General features: G+C 40.0%; 1 protein-coding gene and 1 long non-coding RNA gene across 2 annotated transcripts in view; one reads left to right on the top strand and one right to left on the bottom strand.

Moving 5' to 3' along the window:
• Nucleotides 1–21,165, top strand: part of INSC (INSC spindle orientation adaptor protein) — a gene marked incomplete at both ends in the record, with an annotated part of 298,722 nt that overhangs the window by 14,614 nt on the left and 262,943 nt on the right. The window lies entirely within an intron of this gene.
• LOC308524971 overlaps nt 3,967–21,165 on the bottom strand; it is a 28,648-nt gene continuing 11,449 nt past the window's right edge. The window contains exon 3 of the long non-coding RNA XR_013996437.1: nt 3,967–4,080. This is a non-coding gene — a long non-coding RNA (uncharacterized lncRNA). The remainder of the gene's footprint in view (nt 4,081–21,165) is intronic.

Below are 21,165 nucleotides of genomic sequence, written 5' to 3'. Positions count from 1 at the left end.
TGGAACCCCTGGACCTGCTGGGGTTGGACCCCGGCAGCAGTGTGCAGAGAAAAGGGCATGGGCTTTGCAGTCAGACGGATTGGATTTGGAGCCTCAGTTTCCTTGTCTGTAAAATGGGGTTCCTTACAATGCAATGGTGATGCTAGAAACAGCAAGTTTATTTGAAGCCTTGAGTCTGACATAAACTAGGCCAGTGATGGCGAACCTATGACACGCTGCAAACTCATTTTTTGGGTTGATTTTTCTTTGTTAAATGGCATTTAAATATATAAAATAAATATCAAAATATAACTCTTTGTTTTACTATGGTTGAAAATATCAAAATTGTCTGTATGTGACACAGCACCAGAGTTAAGTTATGGTTTTTCAAAATGCTGACACGCCGAGCTCAAAAGGTTCGCCATCACTGGCTAGGCAAACCACAAATGGCATCTCCTTCCTTCTTTTCTCACCTACCTGCCTTCTGGGAAAGAACTTCTAGGCAAGAGATCTGGATTTCAGCTATAGCTCAGCTCTGGGTACACTGTTACTTTACCCTCTCCGAACCTCACTTTCCTTGTGTGTAAAATAAGGGAAGAACTAATTTCCCTCACCCACCTGTATGTTTTGAAGATAATGAAAGAGACTGAAGTCAGGGGTTCCTCCCTTGGAGGATGCAGAAAGTTCAGACACTGGTATTCATGCTGCAAATATTGAGCCCTGTGTTGTGCCAGGACCTGTGCAAAGCACTGGGCTTACCAGTGTGTGGATAATCACTGTCCTTGAGTAGCAATCAGACCATGTGACAAGATAGGCTTGTAAACAAAGAGTGGAAGGCCTGTCTGTGGGACATGACCATGGAAGGTCCTGGAGGTGTTGGGGTATCAGAAGAGGTGGTGTCATCTCCAACTGGGTAATCAGAGAGGCCTTCCTAGAGGTGAAAAGTCTTGGTCTGGATCTTGAAACATTATAAGAAGTTGCCAGGAAGATAAGAGAAGGTCATTCTAGGCCGAGAGGCCAGCACATGCTAAGGTACAGAAGTGTTGCCTAGTGTGATAAGCTGGGGAATTGTAAACAGTTAGTATGAATGGAGCTTGTAGTGTGTGTGGTCAGTGATGACGAGAAATGAGATGAAAGTTGCTACAAAGGGTTTTCAGTGGATGTTGGGCCTTGAAGGCTGTGCTGAGGTGTTTGGATTTTTCTCATGATTGTTATGAACAGCCACTGAGGTATTTTAAGCAGGTTGTGGTTGGATATGGGCTCAGCAAACATAGAAACATAATACTCTCAACAATAAGATTAAAAAGAAGCCTGAAAAAAAAATAAAATGAAGAATCCCCTTAAAAAAAACCCTAAATAAACATAAACACAAACCATTTTCATGTTCTTTTAATTTTGATATCAGACCAAATTGATGAAAATTTGCAAGACTGGTAAGAGAAATCCCTCTTTATCCATATCCCTTAGTCACTTACAGAATGTTCCACTTTATTATTTTCATTGCCTTTTTCTCCAATGATTTAAAAATATATTATCTTTATTTTATGTAATTTATATTTGTTGTTCATGCATTATTATATTTACTGTTTTTATATGTACATATAACTATATATAAAATGTTCATATTTCTAATTAATTGAAGAGTAAATTGGAAGATGTGGTGCCTCTTCACCCCTAAATACTCAGTGTGCATTTCCTTAAAAGCATATATTCTTACCACAGCACAATTCTGTCCCAATAATGTCTTTATAGGTCTCCCACCTCCCTCACCCCATTCAGGATCCAATCCACAGATTGCATTTAATTGTCATGTCTCTTCCGTTTCCTTTAATCCAGAGCACATCTTCTGCTTTAGCTTTCATGACCTTTATGTTTTTGAATCGTACAGGCCAGTTATTATGTTGAGTATCCCTCGATTTGGGTTTATCTGATGGTTCTGCATGACTTGATTCAGGCTATGCTTTTTGGGCAGGAATACCACTGAAGTGAGGTTATCATATCAGCAAGCACAGAATGTGGGCATCATCCCAGTGCTGGCAATAGAAGCCTTCATCACTGGCTTCAGGGGATGCTCACCAGTTTCTCCACTGTGGAATTACTATATTTCCCTTCGTATTTAACATATAATTTGTGGAAAGATACTTTGAGATTATGGAAATACCCTGTTCCTCATCAAAACTTTGTTCACTAATTTTACCATCATTGATACTTTTGGCTCCATAATTTCTTTTGTATTGATTAGTTGGAATTCTACTGTAAGAAAGAACTTTTCCCCTTCCTTCTTTCCTTTTCTTTCTTACTCTCCTCCCTCCCTCCCTCCCTCCCTCCCTCCCTTCCTTCCTTCCTTCCTTCCTTCCTTCCTTCCTTCCTTCCTTCCTTTTTTGTTTCTTTCTCTTTCTCTCCTTCCTTTCTTCCTATAGACTCATGTATTCTTAATTTATTCATGCAGTGTATTATAATCAATTAATACATTTTATTTTGATGTTCAAATTGTCCCAGATTTGATAGTGGGAGGCTCTACAAACTGGCCTCTTTTTCTTTAAAAAATATTTTTATTGACTTCAGAGAGGAAGGGAGAGGGAGAGAGAGATGGAAACATCAATGATGAGAATCATCGATTGGCTGCCTTGTGCATGCCCCCTTTTGGGGGTTGAGCTTGTAACCCGGGCATGTGCCCTGTCAGGGAATTGAACAGTGACCTCCAGGTTCAAAGGTCAATACTGAACCATTGACCCACCCTGGGGGAGTCCTAGATCCTCTGAAGACAGAAGCTTGGCCTGTTTCTCATGATTTTCTAATCACTTGCTTACTATCTGCTATAGCAGGATGTCCCAGGCTCATGTTATTCTTTCCTTGCTCCAGCCCTGGAATTAGCTGTATCTCCAAGGAGCCCAGGGTCCTTTTCATGGAGAATGGTATTTAGAAACCAAGCTCTGGGGCTACATGTGTTCCTTGTTTTGGGTGTGCCATTGCTTCTATGCCCTCTTAGCAAATGGAGCTGGACATATCTCTATATGTCCATATTTATTTCTATAATAAAAACACAACACATTATCATATGTTTTCAGAAAGTAAAAACCCCAAGTGACTGAGATAGAGAGTAATAGGGTAAAAGTATTTTAGATTGGATAGTCAGGAAGGGCTTCTTAGAGGAGGTGGCATTTAGAAAGACCTACAGTGTGGAATATATGATTTGGAAAGAGAAAGAGCCTGGAGATTATTTTAATTATCCAGGTGATAATTATAAGTGCCTGAATTAAGACAGAATGGAGAGGAAGTAGAATTAGGTGTCTGATTGAATACAGAAAGTCTGGGAGACAATGGATTCAAGGAGACATCCAGATCGACCTTTCAAAGGCCTCTCACACTCAGCATGTCCAAAGAGAATTCCTGCATGGTCCCGCAGCACTATCCTATTCCTATGTGCTCCTCCTCAGGTATTTAATTTCTCACTGAATGGCTTTTTCATTTAAGCAGCTGCACAAGTCAGAGAGAGATGACAATCATCCTCAAAACCTCCATCCCTCAAAAGCCCATATTTAATCCATCACCGAGTCTGATCAATGTTCTTTCTTTTAAATTTTTCAATTACAGTTGACATTTAATATTATCTTATATTAGTTTCAGGTGTACACAGTGGTTAGACATTTATATAATTTACTAAGTGGTTTCCCCCATAAGTCTAGTACTGCTTGATGTTCTCTTGTAAATCTTCTCAAACCCATCACTTCTCCATCTTCATCAGCATCACTCTAGTTCAGTGTTGGCGAACCTTTTGAGCTCGGCGTGTCAGCATTTTGAAAAACCCTAACTAAACTCTGGTGCTGTGTCAAAAACAGAAAATTTTTGATATTTGCAACCATAGTAAAAAAAAAGACTTATATTTTTGATATTTATTTTATATATTTAAATGCCATTTAACAAAAAAAAGTTAACAACAACAAAAAAAAAGAGTTCGCGAGTCACCTCTGACACGGTGTCATAGGTTCGCCATCACTGCGTCTAATTCACGGCATCATTTTCATCTTTCTGGGGTACGGCAGGAGTCTCCTAACTGGTCCCGCTATATCCACGCTGCCTCCTTGCAGTTTGTTCTGCACTCTGTAATACAAAACACAACTTGATCATGTCATTTTCTTCCTTAAAAATGCGTCAAGTGCTTCATATTTATCTTAACTCTTTAGTAAATCCAAGTGTGTCTGACCCATGCTATCATCGTGTACATCCCCCTGCCCAGCTCTCCCCTGGCTCTCTCTTCATTCACACTGGCCTTGTCTCAGTCCCTTGGGCTTGTAATGTTCCCTCATGCCATAAGCTTTTGCATTTGCAGTTTCTCTGCCTACAACACTCTTATATTTTTGCCTAAGGAATTCCTCCTTATCATCCAGATCACAGCTCAATTGTCACTTCCTTTACCTCAATAATGAGGTCAAATCCTATTTTATAAAGCTTTAAAACACCACATTCCTCCTTCAAGGATTTATTATAATTGCAAGTTTACATTTATTTGCAATTATTATGTGAGAATTAATGCTTGTTTTGCCTATTTGATATTGAACTCCATGAGGTCTGGGACCATATCTGGTTTTGCTTATTACTTTGTCCTAGCAAGGTAGCATGTTATTGATGCATGCCACAGATATTTGTTGGATAAATGAATGAATGAACTTTTATCAGCTGAGCAACCAGATAGATGGTGGTGCCATTCAGCAGAATAAAAATTCTAAAGGAGTAATAGGAAGATAATTCATTGTAGAACATGCTACTTTTGAGGTGCCTCTCAGACACATGTTTGACCCCCAAAGTGCTTGCCATCTTCTGGGCAAACAAATTAGAATGTCATTCAGAGTTTGTGGGGACTGGTGATAAGGGACATCTAATTCCTGGATGATTCTAAGGAGCTCCCTTGAAGGAGATAGCTAAGTCACAGGGCACCCCTGAGCTATGGCTTCTCCACCATCCCCTCTGATTTGTAGAGGATATAGGAGGTCTGAGGGGCCTTCAGTGGTTTTGAATTGGCTCCTTGGCTGCTTTATGAAGGATCTTTACAAACCCTTATGAAGGCTCCTTGGACCTCAAGAGTTACGTGCATTGCATAATTCATATCTGTCAGGAGTTGTCAACCTCCTCCCCACCCCTACCCCACCCCACCCAATCTTCATCACTGGACATAGGCCAAAAAGGAATTCATAGAGAGGGTCTTAGTAAGCCCAGTGATCCATTCTTGCAAAAATGCCATTATCAGGAAGACAGAAATCCTATTCAGTCACTGGCTCACTCACTCTTGCATTCCTCATTCACTCATTCAGTTATCTATTTTGCCTCAGGCTCTTACCCATTTACCCATCTAGCACCCACCTTTTCACCCACAAACAGGAATTTATGTTGGATTTATAGCAGAACTCCAGGTTGAATCACCCTCACACCCCTCTCTCTCCCTCATCCCTCTTTCATATGGTCCTCCTAGCCCAGAGCCCAGGTGAGGAGACTGTTGAGGTGGGGAGATGTCACTGTGCTGACTGAGTGCTGGGCCATGAGTGATTGCAGGGTGTTAACAGGAAGAGAGGGAGACTAGAAGCTGCCACACTGATTGCTCCTCTTATCTTGCCTTTTGCTTTCCTAGCTTCCTGTTCCCTCTTTTAGTGGTGATGACAGCTGAGGAATTAGGCTTCCTGATCAGATAGACACAAGGTGGTAGCTGCAGAGGGGCTTGGGGTGCAGGCCCAAAGAGCAAAGAGAAAACAGCTCCCTCTGAGCCCCATCATGGAAAAAAGGATGCGTTTGTTTTCTTCATTTTCTGCTAGGATTGCACTTTGAACCCTGTGGAATTTGCCAGGAGGTTGGGGAAGGGTGAGAGAATGGGATTTAAAAATGTGGCATTTAGAAACCAGTCAGTAGACTCATGCTGGCCCCGTTCCTCCAGAAGGATTGTCATTTACAAAGAGCCCCCACCCCGCAAGAATGCATGCTGTCCATCTGTCACGACATCAGACAGGGTGGAATGGAGCAGACATAGGACAATGGCATCCACATCAGATAAGAGCATCTTGGAAAATTGCCCAAAGGTGCTAAGGATCTAGGTTACAGACCCATTCCCTCATTCCCTCCCTCCCTCATTCATTCAGCAGCTATCTATGTAGCACCTACTCTGTGCCATGCATTGTTCTAGGCACTGGAGATACAGCAGTGAGCAAAACTTGTGCCCTTGTAGAATTTGCTTTCTGGTGGGGGAAGACAGACATTAAACAGGCTGATATACAGTGGTGCTGAGTGCTATGGAGAAATATAAAGAATGGTAAGGGGGTTTCAAGGGTGGGAGGGGGTTTGCACACTTATCCAGGGTCATGAGGGTCTCTCTGATTTGTAGATATTTAAACAGAGACCAGGACGAAGTGAAAGAGGCATCTATGTCGATATTTGGGGGGAAGAGCAATCAAATAGATGAAAAAAGGCAAAAGTCCCAAGGAAGGTTTGAGGAAGAGCATGAAAGCCACTCAGTATAACTGACGAGTTAAATGAGAGATAAATGAGTTGAGGTCAAAGCAAAAATGGGGGCCAGTTCATGAAAGCTCTTGCAGGTTATTTGGAGAAATTTGGCTTTTAATCTGAGTAATATGGGTAGACATTGGAGGTTTTGCTTCATGTAGCTTCTTTTTTTGCTTGACTAGTAATGCTTTGAAGTTAATTTAAAAAAACAAAAACCCAAAACACGCAAGTTACAAAAACAGAAGAGCAACTTACCAAACCTGACCTAACAAGCACCCATTAAGTTTCCCTAGACCAAGTAGATTTCCTGTAAGTTGACCCAACTATCTGGAGGAAAATCACTAAAACTGTCCGCATTTATTATTCAATGTAATAAAGTTTCTTTTCATAAAAAATGCTCTGGCTGCTATGAAGATAATAGATTGTTGAGGGGGAGGGCAGAAGATAAGTTAGGAGCCTGTTATAGCAATGTAGGTGAAAGATAGCGGTAGATAGAACAAAAGTTCGCTTATTTGTTCATTTACCACCACTTTTGGTTCTACCCATTTCTATGCAACGTTGTCTCTTTATGACACCCTGCCTGCGTAACTATTCATCCATTCCCTCGGTCCTTTAGTGATCTGTCCAACTATCTTTACTGCCTTTGAACAAATCTTTACCTGCTACATGTAGAGCATTGTGCCAGATGCCGGTTGACTTGGGCATACATTCCTGAACTTTGGCCCTAGCAGGGGAGACAGGATGCACCCATAGGAGGTCACCACTCAGTTACAAAACCTAGTAGTCCCTTGAAGGCACAAGATGCATGGTGTCAGACCTTCAGTATTCTAGGTGCCCCGTGGTCTGGGAGTTGGAATAAGCTTCCAGGAAGAGGGTGAGTGGGGACAGCAAGCCAGTCTTGAAGAATGGCAGGGAGCTTGCCTTGAAGCTTGAACATAAAGGGACATTTTGGGATTACAGGATGGTAATGCCAGAAGAGGTGGGGTGGGCTGGAAGCAGGGTCTTAACACCAGGCTAAGGAGTTCAGACCTGAGTGGAGAGACACTGGGGAAACATAATAGCTACTCAAGATATTACAATGAGAGCTGTGTTTTAAGAGGCTGAAACTAACATTAGCATGAAGAGGGATAAGCTTGGAGCCAGGAGGCCAACAAGAACACAATTGCACATGTAAGCCTTCTTGGCCTTATGGCCAATAGGGGCCCTGAGGTTGGTGGGACTGTTGGGGTGGCCCCCAGTTGAACACGGGGCCAGGATGCAATGATGTGGGAGTCTAAAGGCCAGCACATGCGGCAGGTGATTTGAGTGGCTGTCATCAGGACAAGCCCCACATGTCTCCCATAAAACTTGAGCAGCCTGGGTTCTGGGCAGAGCAGAGAGGAGTTGGAGCTGGCCTCTGGTCATGAATGACTCTGTTAGGACCTTCTGGGGATGAGGGTAGGTCTTTGAATCATAGGAATATTAGAGTCAGATTAGAAGCTCATCTAATCCAGACTTCTCTTCTTACAGAGGGGAAATTGGAATCCCAGCAAAAGCGCGTAAATTGTCCAAAGCCATATAGAGCACTTGTGGCAGAGAAAGGTTAAGCATCTTATTTGTGCTCATGTTGGAGGAATCACTGTTTTATTTAATTATGTATTTACATGTCTCTTTCAATGGAAGAGGAAATTCTAAGGAGAAAACTGTTTAGTCATCTACTTCTCTGCCATCTAGCTGGAGCCTGATGCAGAACAGATGCCCTTTGACCCAGACCAAGGCTGATGTTGGTCTGGTCTCCCAGTGGGCCAGATGTGGGATCAGAAAGACTGCCTGTCTATGGGGCTAGAGCCCCGGCTCCTGATCCCTCATACAAATAATTTGTTTATATATTTCAGAATATTCATGGCCTGAGCTATGACCATTTCTACCTCAGTTATACTCACAGCCCTTGGCAAAGGCTCACTAGGAGACAGGAAAACAAGTGAGTAAAGGGGGCTGTTGCCACAAAGGTGCCTGCTTGAGAGGGAGAGGACATAGGGGTGGGTGAGGACTGGCATATCCTGTACCTGAAGCCACAGCAGGAGATAAAGTCCCTGGCCGGTTTGAGAAAGAAAAGCCGCTCACAGAGGGTTTTACAGCCTCCAAATGAGCAGCTGGGTTGCAAATTTTGAGCTTAAGTCATGTGCTTGGTCTGGCCTGAGGCTGGGCCCTCAGGGACCTTACCAGACCCACTTATTTGCTCCCCTGCTGTCCTGATGAGCTGAAGGTTGCTTCTTTAAGAACAAGTCCTGTTCTCTTCCCAGTATCACGCAGTGCTCCATGACTTACCAGCAGGATTTCACATGGAATTGTCCTTTCTCATGTCTCTGTCCTTGCATTCAGGATCCTAGTGGGGAGGGCTGTGATGGAGATATTTTCCTGAAAAGTCAGAGGGATTTGGACTGTAGCTCCTGCCCAGCCCAGGCCCCTGGGTCTGTATCAATGCTGCATAGGTAATTGCTTCTTAAGCTCTTTGTCAACATGTCCTGTTTGTCTTGTGTTTTGGAGTTGGCAGGGGGATTTGTAGAATTATAGACTAGGCCAGGTTGTGGACAGAACCTGAGAGAGAGCGAGAGAGAGAGGAAGGAGGATTTGGGTGCCGGTCTGGGTTCAGCCACAAATTTGCTCTGTGACTGGGGCAAGTCATTTGTGCTCTCTCAGAGCCATAGTTTCCTTTGTCATAAACCACAGGATTGGAAAAGAAATTCCCGGGGACTTGTCCTCTGCTTCCTATAACATGCTAGGTTTCTTGCTTACATTTTGCTAATGGAATTTTGGTTAGGGCTTTAACTTCCAGATTTCTGTTTTGGCTAAGGCAGTGGTTCTCAACCTTCCTAATGCCGCGACCCTTTAATACAGTTCCTCATGTTGTGGTGACCCCCAACCATAAAATTATTTTCGTTGCTACTTCATAACTGTAATTTTGCTACTGTTAGGAATCGTCATGTAAATATCTGATATGCAGGATGTATTTTCATTGTTACAAATTGAACATAATTAAAGCATAGTGATTAATCTCAAAAACAATATGTAATTATATATGTGTTTTCCAGTGGTCTTAGGCGACCCCTGTGAAAGGGTCCTTCGACCTCCAAAGGGGTTGCGACCCACAGGTTGAGAACCGCTGGGCTAAGGACTCATTTTTCACTTTGCCTGAAATTCCACCTCTATAGATTCATTTCTTTGGGTCTTTTCAGAGACTATTATTTCCCTAGACCATGTTCCCTAATGAAATCCCTCTTATTTTTATGACCTTATATAGGAATACAAAGCAGTGTCATCTCCATTAGTATATTTCAGTCTTTTTAAAAAAATATATTTTTATTGATTCCAGAGAGGAAGGGAGAGGGAGAGAGAGATAGAAACATCAATTATGAGAAAGTAACATTGATGGTTGCCTCCTGCAAGCCCCCTACTGGGGATTAAGCCCACAACCTGGGCATGTGCCTTAACCAGGAATTGTGAACAGTGACCTCCTGGTTCATAGATAGATGCTCAACCACTGAGCAACACCGGCCAGGCTATGTTTCAGTCTTTATAACAACCGTGCCAGGTAATCAAAGATATCTTATATCCAGTCTGCATATGAGTCACCCTTACATCCCAGGGACAAATCCCGCTTGATCATTCAAACCGAATTCAAATAGCACATTGAAAGGATTATATGCCAAGTCTTATTAATTAAACTTCCATTTCTCAGTTTCAGGAGCTTTTCCATCTGCTTGTCCTGGAGATGGGCTGGATTTTTCTCTCTGCAGAAGGGGGCTCTTAGAGCAACCCTGTTAGCAGTTTCTCTCTAGCTCAGACCAGTTAGATCTTTGCTCTGGGGCAAAAGGGAGCCTCAGGGGCAGGAGTCTGTGGCAAGAAGGAATTCTCCCCTCATATGCCAGACAGGAGCAAAGGTGGGCATCTCCTGCCCCTCACCCAACTCACCTCCACTTCTGGTGTGGATGTGTATGTGCGCTCTGACTCTGTCTCCCTCTCACCGCCTCTCCTCTGCCATTAAGCAAGGGTCCTCATTTTCTTTGTTCTATTTTGGGGCTCACTATTTAATTCTCTATGTTTATTCCAGGATCAATATCACATTGTATTTACTATTTGAAAATAAGTCAGGTTCTAGCAGGAAAGTCCCCTTAATTTCTTTTCCTTTTTGAGGAATAATTTGTTTATACATTTCAGAACAACTCATCAGGTTGCAGGAAAGAAATTCAGTGGGGATTTGCCTGGGATTATATTGAATCTGCAGATGTTTTTATTGTGGAATTAACATTTTCCTGTCAAAATACATGCAGTACTTCTTCATTTAATAATATTTTGTAATTTTCTCAATGAGGGACTTGCACAGGTTAAGATTCATTTTTATGTACCGTACCTACATGTTTTGCTCTTGTTACATCCTCCCCTAAATTTCACTTTATGTTTGTGCTGGTGTCTAGGACTATACCGTACTTGACTTTCGCATATTAATTTCTAGCCAACTTTCTAAGCCCTTTTATAAATTAAAATTATTTATTTGTAGATACTTATGGGTTTTCTACATTGACAATTGCTAGGTCATGCCACAGTTTTATAAGAATTAAGGGAAGAAACCATGTCTATAAGACATAGCCCCATGAAGACTTGGCTTGCCTAGTGGACTGCAGGTTTGTGCTGGTGGACTCAGGCCTGGGCAGGGTGTGTGGCTCACTTCCTTGTTTGGGAGCAATTGTGCACAGGCAGATGTGGTAGCCCTGTGGAAACTCATATCAACTGCAAATAATGACAATTTTGTTTCTTTTCATTCTTATGCATTTAATTTCCTTCCCCACTAGCTAAGATCTGCAACACAATAATGAATAGACGTTGGGAGCTGAGCATTTTAATTTTATTTCTGATCTCACAGGAAATGCTTTCAACATGTCATCATTATGTATGTTGTTTTCTCTCTCTCTCTCTCCCTCTCTCTCTCTTTCCTGTAAATGCCCTTTAGTCAGTTTAAGGAAGGTCTCTTGTATTCCTAGTTTGCTAAAAGGTTTTGTTATAGATGGTTGTTAAATTTCATAAAATTATTTTTCTTCATCTATTGAAATGATCAAGTGTTTTATTCTTTAGCCTACTAATGTAGTATGTTTCATTAACATATTTTCTAATGTTGAAACAGCCATGTATTTTTAGGCTAAACCCAACTTGGCCATACTGTATTATCCCTTTCATGTGTAGCTGAATTTTTTTTACTAATATTTTAATATATTTTCATCTATGCTCATACTTGAGATTGGCCTATAAATTTCCTTGTTTGTGTTCTTGCTTAGTTTCAGTGTCAAAATTATGTCAGTCTCATAAAATGAATTAAAGTGTTTTTTCTTTTTTTCTTACTCTCTGAAAGAGTTTGGGTAAGTTTATCTTTCTTTTGAAAGATAGAAACTCACACTTTGTGCCTGGTGTTTCTCTTCTGGGAAGATGTTAAACTACTGCTTAATTTATTCATCGGTTCCAGGTCTATTTCTTCATGAGTCAACTTTGGCAAATTGTCTTTTTCTAGGACTTACCTAGCTTATGATTTCAATGATATTGATAATATTAATTTATCTCAGCTCCCCTGTGCAGCGTGGGCCGGGGTCACGGCCGTCTGCGGGAAGCTGGGAGCTGGGAGCTGGGAACCCAGTCGACCTAAAGCTGCCCTGACGATGAAGGGACCTTGGAGTTGGAGAGGATATATAATTTGTCAAAGTCATAATGAGGGAGGAGTAGCCAAGATGGAGGCATTGGTTAACGCCGGAAATTGCTGCCTTGAACAACCACTTCAAAAAACAACTAAAAGACGGGACGGACATCATCCAGAACCACAGGAAGGCTGGCTGAGTGGAAATTGTACAACTAGGAGGAAAGAGAATATCATACCCAGACTCAGAGGAGGCGCAGTGCTGAAGTGAAATACTAAGGTGCGGAGTGCACGCAGAGCGGGCTGGAGGCGGAGGGCGCGATTGTTGTTTTCAATTGGGAGGGAGTTTCAGACTCTGAGGTCCAGATCCGGGCAAGTCTCTAGGGACTCAGACTCAAACGGGAGAAGCAGGACTGTCTGGCTTCGGTCAGAACTCAAAGGCAGCTTTCTCTCTGAGGTTTGCAGCGGTTGCTGGGACTCTGTGAGGCAGAGCCCCTAGGGATGGAACTGAGAGCAGCCATAACAGCTCGCTCCGGCCCACCCTGTAGATCCCCAGGGACCCGCCCCACCCAAGCCCTGCGCAGAGCCATTTGCCAGATAGCCTCAGGCAAACGCTAGATTAGCACTGCCCTAGAGATCCAGCACAGAAGCTCTCCCACTGCAGACACAGCGGACTCTCATAGCCAGTTAGCCTGGAGGTCAAATCACCCCCGGTATTAACGACAACAATCAAGGCTTAACTACAACAAGACTGCACACAAAGACCACTAGGGGGTGCACCAAGAAAGCATAAAAAATGCGGAGACAAAGAAACAGGACAAAACTGTCAATGGAGGATATTGAGCTCAGAACCACGCTTTTAAGGTCTCTTAAGAACTGTCTAGAAGCCGCTGATAAATGTAGTAAGATCCTCAAGAAATCGAATGAGACCCTCGATGTTATGATAAAGAACCAACTGGAAATTAAGCATACACGGACTGAAATAACGAATACTATACAGACTCCCAACAGCAGACCAGAGGAGCGCAAGAATCAAGGCAGAGATTTGAAATGCGAAGAAGCAAAAAATACCCAACCAGAAAAGCAAAATGAAAAAGGAATCCGAAAATACGAAGATAGTGTAAGGAGCCTCTGGGACAGCTTCAAGCGTACCAACATCCCAATTATAGGGGTGCCAGAAGAAGAGAGAGAGAGCAAGATATTGAAAACCTATTTGAAGAAATAATGACAGAAAACTTCCCCCACCTGGTGAAAGAAATAGACTTACAGGTCCACGGAGCGCAGAGAACCCCAAACAAAAGGAATCCAAAGAGGACAACATCAAGACACATCATAATTAAAATGCCAAGAGCAAAAGACAAAGAGAGAATCTTAAAAGCAGCAAGAGAAAGAAACTCAGTTACCTACAAGGGAATACCCATACGACTGTCAGCTGATTTCTCAACAGAAACTTTGCAGGCCAGAAGGGAATGGCAAGAAATATTCAAAGTGCTGAATACCAAGAACCTACAACCAAGATTACTTTATCCAGCAAAGCTATCATTCAGAAGTGAAGGTCAGATAAAGAGCTTCACAGATAAGGAAAAGCTAAAGGAGTTCATCACCACCAAACCAGTATTATACGAAATGCTGAAAGGTATCCTTTAAGAAGAGGAAGAAGAAGAAAAAGGTAAAGATACAAATTATGAACAACAAACATGCATCTATCAACAAATGAATCTAAGAATCAAGTGAATAAATAATCTGGTGATCATAATAGAATCAGGGACATAGAAAGGGAATGGACTGACTATTCTTGGGGGGGAAAGGGGTGTGGGAGATGCAGGAAGAGACTGGACAAAAATCGTGCACCTATGGATGAGGACAGTGGGTGGGGAGTGAGGGCGGAGGGTGGGGCGGGAACTGGGAGGAAGGGAGTTATGGGGGGCGGAAACAGGAACAAATGTAATAATCTGAACTATAAAGATTTAATTAAAAAAATATTACTTTATCTCTGCTGCTTTTATAGGAATAGACTCCCTTTCATTGTTAAACTTATTTGTGTTTCCTTTCCTTTTTTATGATCTTGGAAGAAATTTATTTGTATTTTCAAAAACTAAGTTTAATTCTATTGATCATTTCATTTGTGTTTACATTTGTTTTGTTTTTGTTCTGTTTTGCTTAATGTTTGCTCCTATCTATTGTCTTATGCTATTTTCTTTGGGAATACTTTCCTCTTCATTATAAAATTTCTTATGTTGTTAGAAGGTAGACATTTTTCTAATTTTCAGATTTTCTAATTTATGGCTGTAATATTTGCTATCAACTCTACACATCTGTATAGGATATGATTTTTATGTGTATTTTCATAATTATTCAGGTTTATTTTGTAATTTCTGTTTAAATATCTTCTTTGACCAATTATTTTTATTTTTAAAATATCCAAATATATGGGGGCATTTATATTGGGGTAGAAATTGCTATCTGTAGGGAACCAATCATTTGAAATTTGTTGAAGCTTGCTTTAAGATGTAGGCACTATCATTTAAAAATTTCATTAATCTTTGAAAAGAATGTGTAATTCCAATAAGTTGAATGCAGTGATCTACTCATAAATATTAAATCTAACTTAACTGTGCCACTCAAATCTCCTATATTCTTACCAATAATTTTCCTGCTTAACCTATTAATTAATGACAAAATGTGTTGAAATATCATCTGTAATTCTAGATTTATTGAAATTTTACCAGTTTTTACTTTGTACAGATTAAGACTATATTATTGTTATTAGGTACATCCTCATTATTAAGTCTTCTTGATGAGCTGAAGTTTTTATTTTTATGTAGTGAATCTCTTTATCTTTATAATACTTATTATCTTAAAGTTTGTCTTATATTTTTTGAATACATTAGCAACAGAATTCTTTAGCTTTAACTTAAAGCTATTTTGTTTTGTGTTTTTTATTTTACAGAGATTTCTTATAGCCAACACATAGCACACTTTTTCTCTTCTCTAATGCATGCTCTGTAATCTTTGCTTACAATTGGCTAGGTTAGTTCATCTCCCCTTACTGTGATTGCTATTATACTAATACATTGATACTCCCGCCTCCACACTTGTTTCTTTCTTCTTCTTTTTTTTTTTATTACTTATTTATTTCCCCCACACTCCATTTGAAGGTTAATGTCTATTCCTTTCTTTATGTGTATTCTTTTCATTGGTTTCCCTAGATATTACAACCTTAAAAATAACCTATGGTCCTGACTAGTGTGGCTCAGTTGGTTGGGCATTGGTTCCCGGTAGGAAGCATGCAGGAGGCAGTCAATTGATGTTTTGCTCTCACATCAATGTTTTTTTCTCTCTCCTTCTCCCTTCCTCTCATTCTAAAAAAATCAATAAGAACATATTAAAAAATAAAGTTAATTTTCCTCCTCCCAAAGTGAAAGAAATTTAGAACACTTTAACTTACTTTAGTCATCCTCTTCTAAATTTACTTACAATATTTTAGATTTATCTTATTTCTTTATGCCACAAATGAGGTATAATAATTATTTCTTATAGTAAAGATTTGTTTGAATTTACTCACATAGTTACATATAAGTATGCTTAGCATTCTTTCTTATATCTCATACCTTCCATCTGTTTTTTTGCCTGATAGAAATCTTTTAGAATTCCCTTTACTGTTGGAATTTTAATTGTTTAAAGAGACCTTTTTGTCTAAAGTTTTACATATGTCTCCTTTTTCCCCACTTGACCCCCGCCGCCCCAGCCATTCCCACCCCAGGCAAGCCTTCACTGCCCCAGTGTCTGTGCCCATTGGTTATGCTAATATGTATGGTTGCTCTCTAACACCCCCATCCCCTGTCATTTGTCTCTGGATCTATTCTTGTTCATCAAATTATGTTGATCATTATATCCCACATATAAGTGAGATGATGTGATATTTATCTTTCTCTGACTGGCTTATTTTGCTTAGCATAATGTTCTCCAGTTCCATCCATGCTGTTGCAAGTGGTAAAAGTTCCTTTTTTTAAATATATATAGCAGCATAGTAAGTATTCCATTGTGTAGATGTACTACAGTTTTTTAATCCACTCATCTGCTGATGGGTACTTAGGTTGTTTCCAAATCTTAGCTATGGTAAATTGTGCTGCTATGAACATAGGAGTGCATATATCCTTTCTGATTGGTGTTTCTAGTTTCTTGGGATATATTTCTAGAAGTGGAATTACTGGGTCAAATGGGAGTTCCATTTTAACTTTTTGAGGAAACTCCATACTGTCTTCCTTGTGGCTGCACCAGTCTGCATTCCCACAAGCAGTGCATGAGGGTTCCTTTTTCTCTACATCCTCTCCAGCACTTGTCATTTGTTGATTTATTGATGATAGATATTCTGACAAGTATGAGATGATACCTCATTGTCGTTTTGATTTGCATCTCTCAGATGATTAGTGACTTTGAGCATGTTTTCATGTGGTATGTCTCTTGGCCTTCTGTATGTCCTCTTTCAAAAAATGTGTATTTAGGTCCTTGGGCCATTTTTTGATTGGATTGTTTATCTTCCTTTTGTTAAGTTGTATGAGCTCCCTGTAAATTTTGGAGATTAAGCCATTATTAGAGATAACATTGGCAAATATGTTCTCCCATGCAGTGGGCTTTCTTGTTATTTTGTTGATCGTTTCCTTTGCTGTGCAGAAGCTTTTTATTTGGATGTAGTCCTATTTGTTTATTTTCTCCTTAGTTTCCATTGTCCTAGGAGCTGTATTGATAAAGATATTGCTATGACATATATCTAATATTTTGCTGTCTATAAATTCTTCTAAAACTTTTATGGTTTCCTGTCTTACCTTTAAGTCTTCTATCTGTTTTGAGTTTATGGTATTCTGTATTTGAAAGTTGTTTTGTCTTTTAAACATTCTTGGAAAATTTTCAGCCACTATTTCTTTATAATTTCTCCCTCTATTCTATCTCTTATCTCCCTTTAGACATTTGATTAAATACCTGTTAGACTATTTTACTCTCTATTCCTTAGCTTTAGTTCTCTCATATTTTCTCTCTGTCTCTCTGGGCTGCTTGGATAATTTTTTTTGTTCTATCGTTTAATACAGCAATTCATTCTTTAGCTGTGATCAATCTGTCCAATGAGTTTTTCATTTTAATTATTATATTTTTAATTTATAGAATATAATTTGGTTCTTTCTCAGATGTTCTTGGCTATATTTCATAGACGTTGTTCCTTGAAAATGTTTCCAAGATCCTCTTTTATTTCTTGAAACTAAAGTCTTTGAGTTTTTATTCCCCTTCACAGATAATGTGTGTTCAGGCCACAAACCTATATGAAGGTCATATTGTGATAATTCATTTTAAAGAGAGATTTTACTTTTACCCAAGTCGGGACAAACAACTTTTGTTGTTTTGTACCTCCTGTATTAAAGATTTATTTCTCACTTACCCTTATACTGAGTTTCTGATCTTCTGGACCCCTATTTGATTTTTTCCCTATTCCCTAGGGCAGTGATGGAGAACCTATGACATGCATGTCAGAGGTGACTCGCGAACTCATTTTTTGGGTTGATTTTTCTTTATTAAATGGCATTTAAATATGTAAAATAAATATCAAAAATATAAATCTTTGTTTTACTATGGTTGCAAATATAAAAAAATTTCTATATGCGACCCGGCACCAGAGTTAAGTTAGGGTTTTTCAAAATGCTGACATGCTGAGCTCAAAAGGTTGGCCATCACTGCCCTAGGGCTTGCCCTTAGTCTGTCCTGCCCCATATACACATGAAACAGAAGCTTAGGGGATATAACATTCAGCAGATGTTCTTAGGATAAAAACTCCCTTCATTTCTTGCTCATTATCACTGGTTCCTGCTTTTGCTTTCCTTTCAGTCTCTTTAGATTTCATTTTCAATAGCTCAGTGATGCATTAAAAAACACAAATTAAGAACATCTTTATCAATTCTTTAAAATTCTTATAGGGAAGTATTTTAGAATAATGGTCTATGATATTGCTGAATATAGAATATGCTTGTGAGCTTTCTTATAGGAAGAGGAATCAATTGCCAAGTAAAAATCAGGTGCTAAGAAATAGTGGCATTGTATGGAGTTCCATAAAGAGAGGGTAGAGTCTTTTCCCCGACTCATCTTACCAGCTGTATACCTTAGCAAATTATTGAATCTCTCTGCATCTTCATTTTAATGTCTTTAAAATTGGGTAATAGTAGTATTAATTGTTTTGGATTTTATAGCAATAAATGAATTTATTTATATGAAGCCCTTAGAAGAGTGCTTGGTACACAGTGCCTAATACCACATTTCACTGAAATTAAGATGCCACAGATTGTAAGCTTATCTGTTACTTCACAAAAGAAGAGAATATGCTTCCAACTAAACTATGACACAATGCCAAAATGTTATCAACTGAAACATACATCCCAATCACAGATGTTAAATTATGAAAAAATGCACCTTAGAAACACCGGTAGTAAATTTTGGCTGTTATTATGAATGGATGCATAGGGACAGAGAAGGCACAGGCTGAGAAACAGAATCTTAGCCTCAGAAGTGATGGGACTTTAAATGTTTGTAAGTATTTATTTCATCACTCTCTCATCTTATCAACTTCTAGTCCCTGGCTGTATTGTGCATGAACTAGTCGGTGTCCAGTAGACTGAACAGTGTCCAGTAATTGTTAGCAGACAAACTGACAACCTTCTTCTCCAAGACTGCGGAAGAAAAGAAAACGAACTTATATTTGTTAAGATACCAGTATCTAGCATACTTATAGGTACCTTTGATATATCATTTACTTTAATTCTTATAATTAGTCAGATTAATGAAAATTAGTTGCTGTCACAAGCAAACCCCCAAGTATTGGTGGCTTAGCACATTATGTTAATTTCTTGCTTACTCCACAGACTGTTGTGGGTTGGATGGCTCTACTCTAAACTGTGATTTGGGACTCAACTTCTTCCATCTTTTGGCCTTGCCATAGTGTGGCTTTTCAGTTGCTCTGGCATCACGCAGTAGGCAGAAAGGGGAAGAGAGAGGGACTAGGGAGAAAGCATGCCTTGTCTTATAATTTAAAATTGTTCAAGACCTCACAGTTTTATTTATTCCTAGGTAACTTTTTGGAGCGAGAAATTACTATAGGATTAGGGTGACTGGGGAAGTCCTCCCAAATGAGGTAGGATTAAAGCTGAGTCCCAAAACACTGGTATCACCTGGAGATAGAAAAAGGGGATTGAGGAGATTTCAGTATGGATGTGCTGGGTGCAATGAATGATGGAAGAGCAAGGTGTTTTTGGAGAACCAGGGAATACTCCATCGGGGAATGATTAACACTTATTGAGCTCATAATCTGTGCTGGATACAATGCAATGCACTGTTCAGATGCCACTGTGACATGTGGCACACTAGACACAAGTGAGCCTCGATAAGATAGCAATCTGTAAAAGGCCTGACCCATCCTGTGCCCAATTAATTAACTCAAATGGCTATATGCTGACCATGTGGACCATGTTCCTGACACCAGGCTCCAACATAAAAGATTCTTTATCTGAGGATGTTATGGCAATGACAGTAGAGTTTGCCAAGATTCGTTGCGTTGTGTTCACACTTGAGGTTATTCCATGTGTATATGCTGTGACCCTAGAGTGGGTTCTGGTTCTCTGTCTTTGGTTCCTTTTATTAATGAGCTGGTGAGAACCCTTTGTCATTGTGGCTGAGCCCAGGTTCTGGTTCCATCTGGATTTTCCTTTGAATGCCCCACACTAACTTAAGTCACAGCGGGTATGAGTGGGATGTTAATTATTTCTTCAGGGCCAGTGTTGCAAAGACAGAAAATGTTTTAGTGTTATTGTGGTTTGTAATTACTCAAAGGGTGGTCTTTATGTACTAGGTCTCTATCAAATCTCTTCTATGGAAGGCTTTCTTCTTCCCAATATATTAAATATATTTTGCTTTTTAATCCCCTAGTGCAGCGGATCTCAACCTTTGGGTCGTGACCCTTTTGGGGGTGGAACGACCCTTTCACAGGGGTCGCCTAAGAGCATCAGAAAACACATATACAATTACATATTGTTTTTGTGATTAATCACTATGCTTTAATTATGTTCAATTTGTAACAATGAAAATACATCCTGCATATCAGATATTTACATTATGATTCCTAACAGTAGCAAAATTACAGTTATGACGTAGCAATGAAAATAATTTTATGGTTGGGGTCACTACAACATGAGGAACTGTATTAAAGGACTGTGGCATTAGGAAGGTTGAGAACCACTGCCCTAGTGGGTAGCAACTTTTTGGGCCTGAGGTCTGGGTGGTAAATGGACGTTTTATTGGGCACAAAGATGGATATCATGATATTTCCTGTGTAGCATCATTAACTACTCTTCCGGGTCAAAGCAGCTTATTTTATTATTTCACTTGCTCTTGTAAGTATCATGCAGGATACGTGATCTTACTGATTCTAACCACAGCCTTGAGAATAGGTTCTATTCCTATTTTTACAGATGAGGAGGCTAAAGGTAGGGGAAGCCTAGAGAGAGACAGAACTGGGATTGTAATCTCAATCCTGAACTTTGGATTTCCATGATCTCATCAAGCGATCTTCCAAATGTTATTTAGCAAACTGCAGCTTGGAGGATTTGAGAAGGAAATAAAATTAGAGATGAGAGTTGGATTATTATGGTGGTTAAAATAGCACCATCACCTGCTCATGGCGTTAGAAATAAGAGAATGTTATGTGAAACGACAAAATATTGTACAGTTCTCTCTCCTGTGTTCACTTTCCCAAGGGTAATATGGACCCCCTCAACCTGGGTCTTCATCATGACTCAGAGAGTGCAAAAGCTTGCCCAGTGACCTCTGGTCATGATTTATGAAACAGGATGTATCCAAATTTTCACCACGTTGGAGCTATTCAATTTTCTCTAATGGCCCTTATCTGAGAATTATGTCTATTCATGGCAGCCACAACCAGTAAGTCATTAACTTAAAGTATACTTATTGTTAATTTTAGCACCCTGGGACCTGGGCCCAATGAGAGA

This window comes from Myotis nattereri (genome assembly GCF_964212035.1).
Source record: "Myotis nattereri genome assembly, chromosome: 9".
Lineage (NCBI taxonomy): Eukaryota > Metazoa > Chordata > Mammalia > Chiroptera > Vespertilionidae > Myotis > Myotis nattereri.
This window is presented reverse-complemented; position numbering and strand designations above follow the sequence as displayed.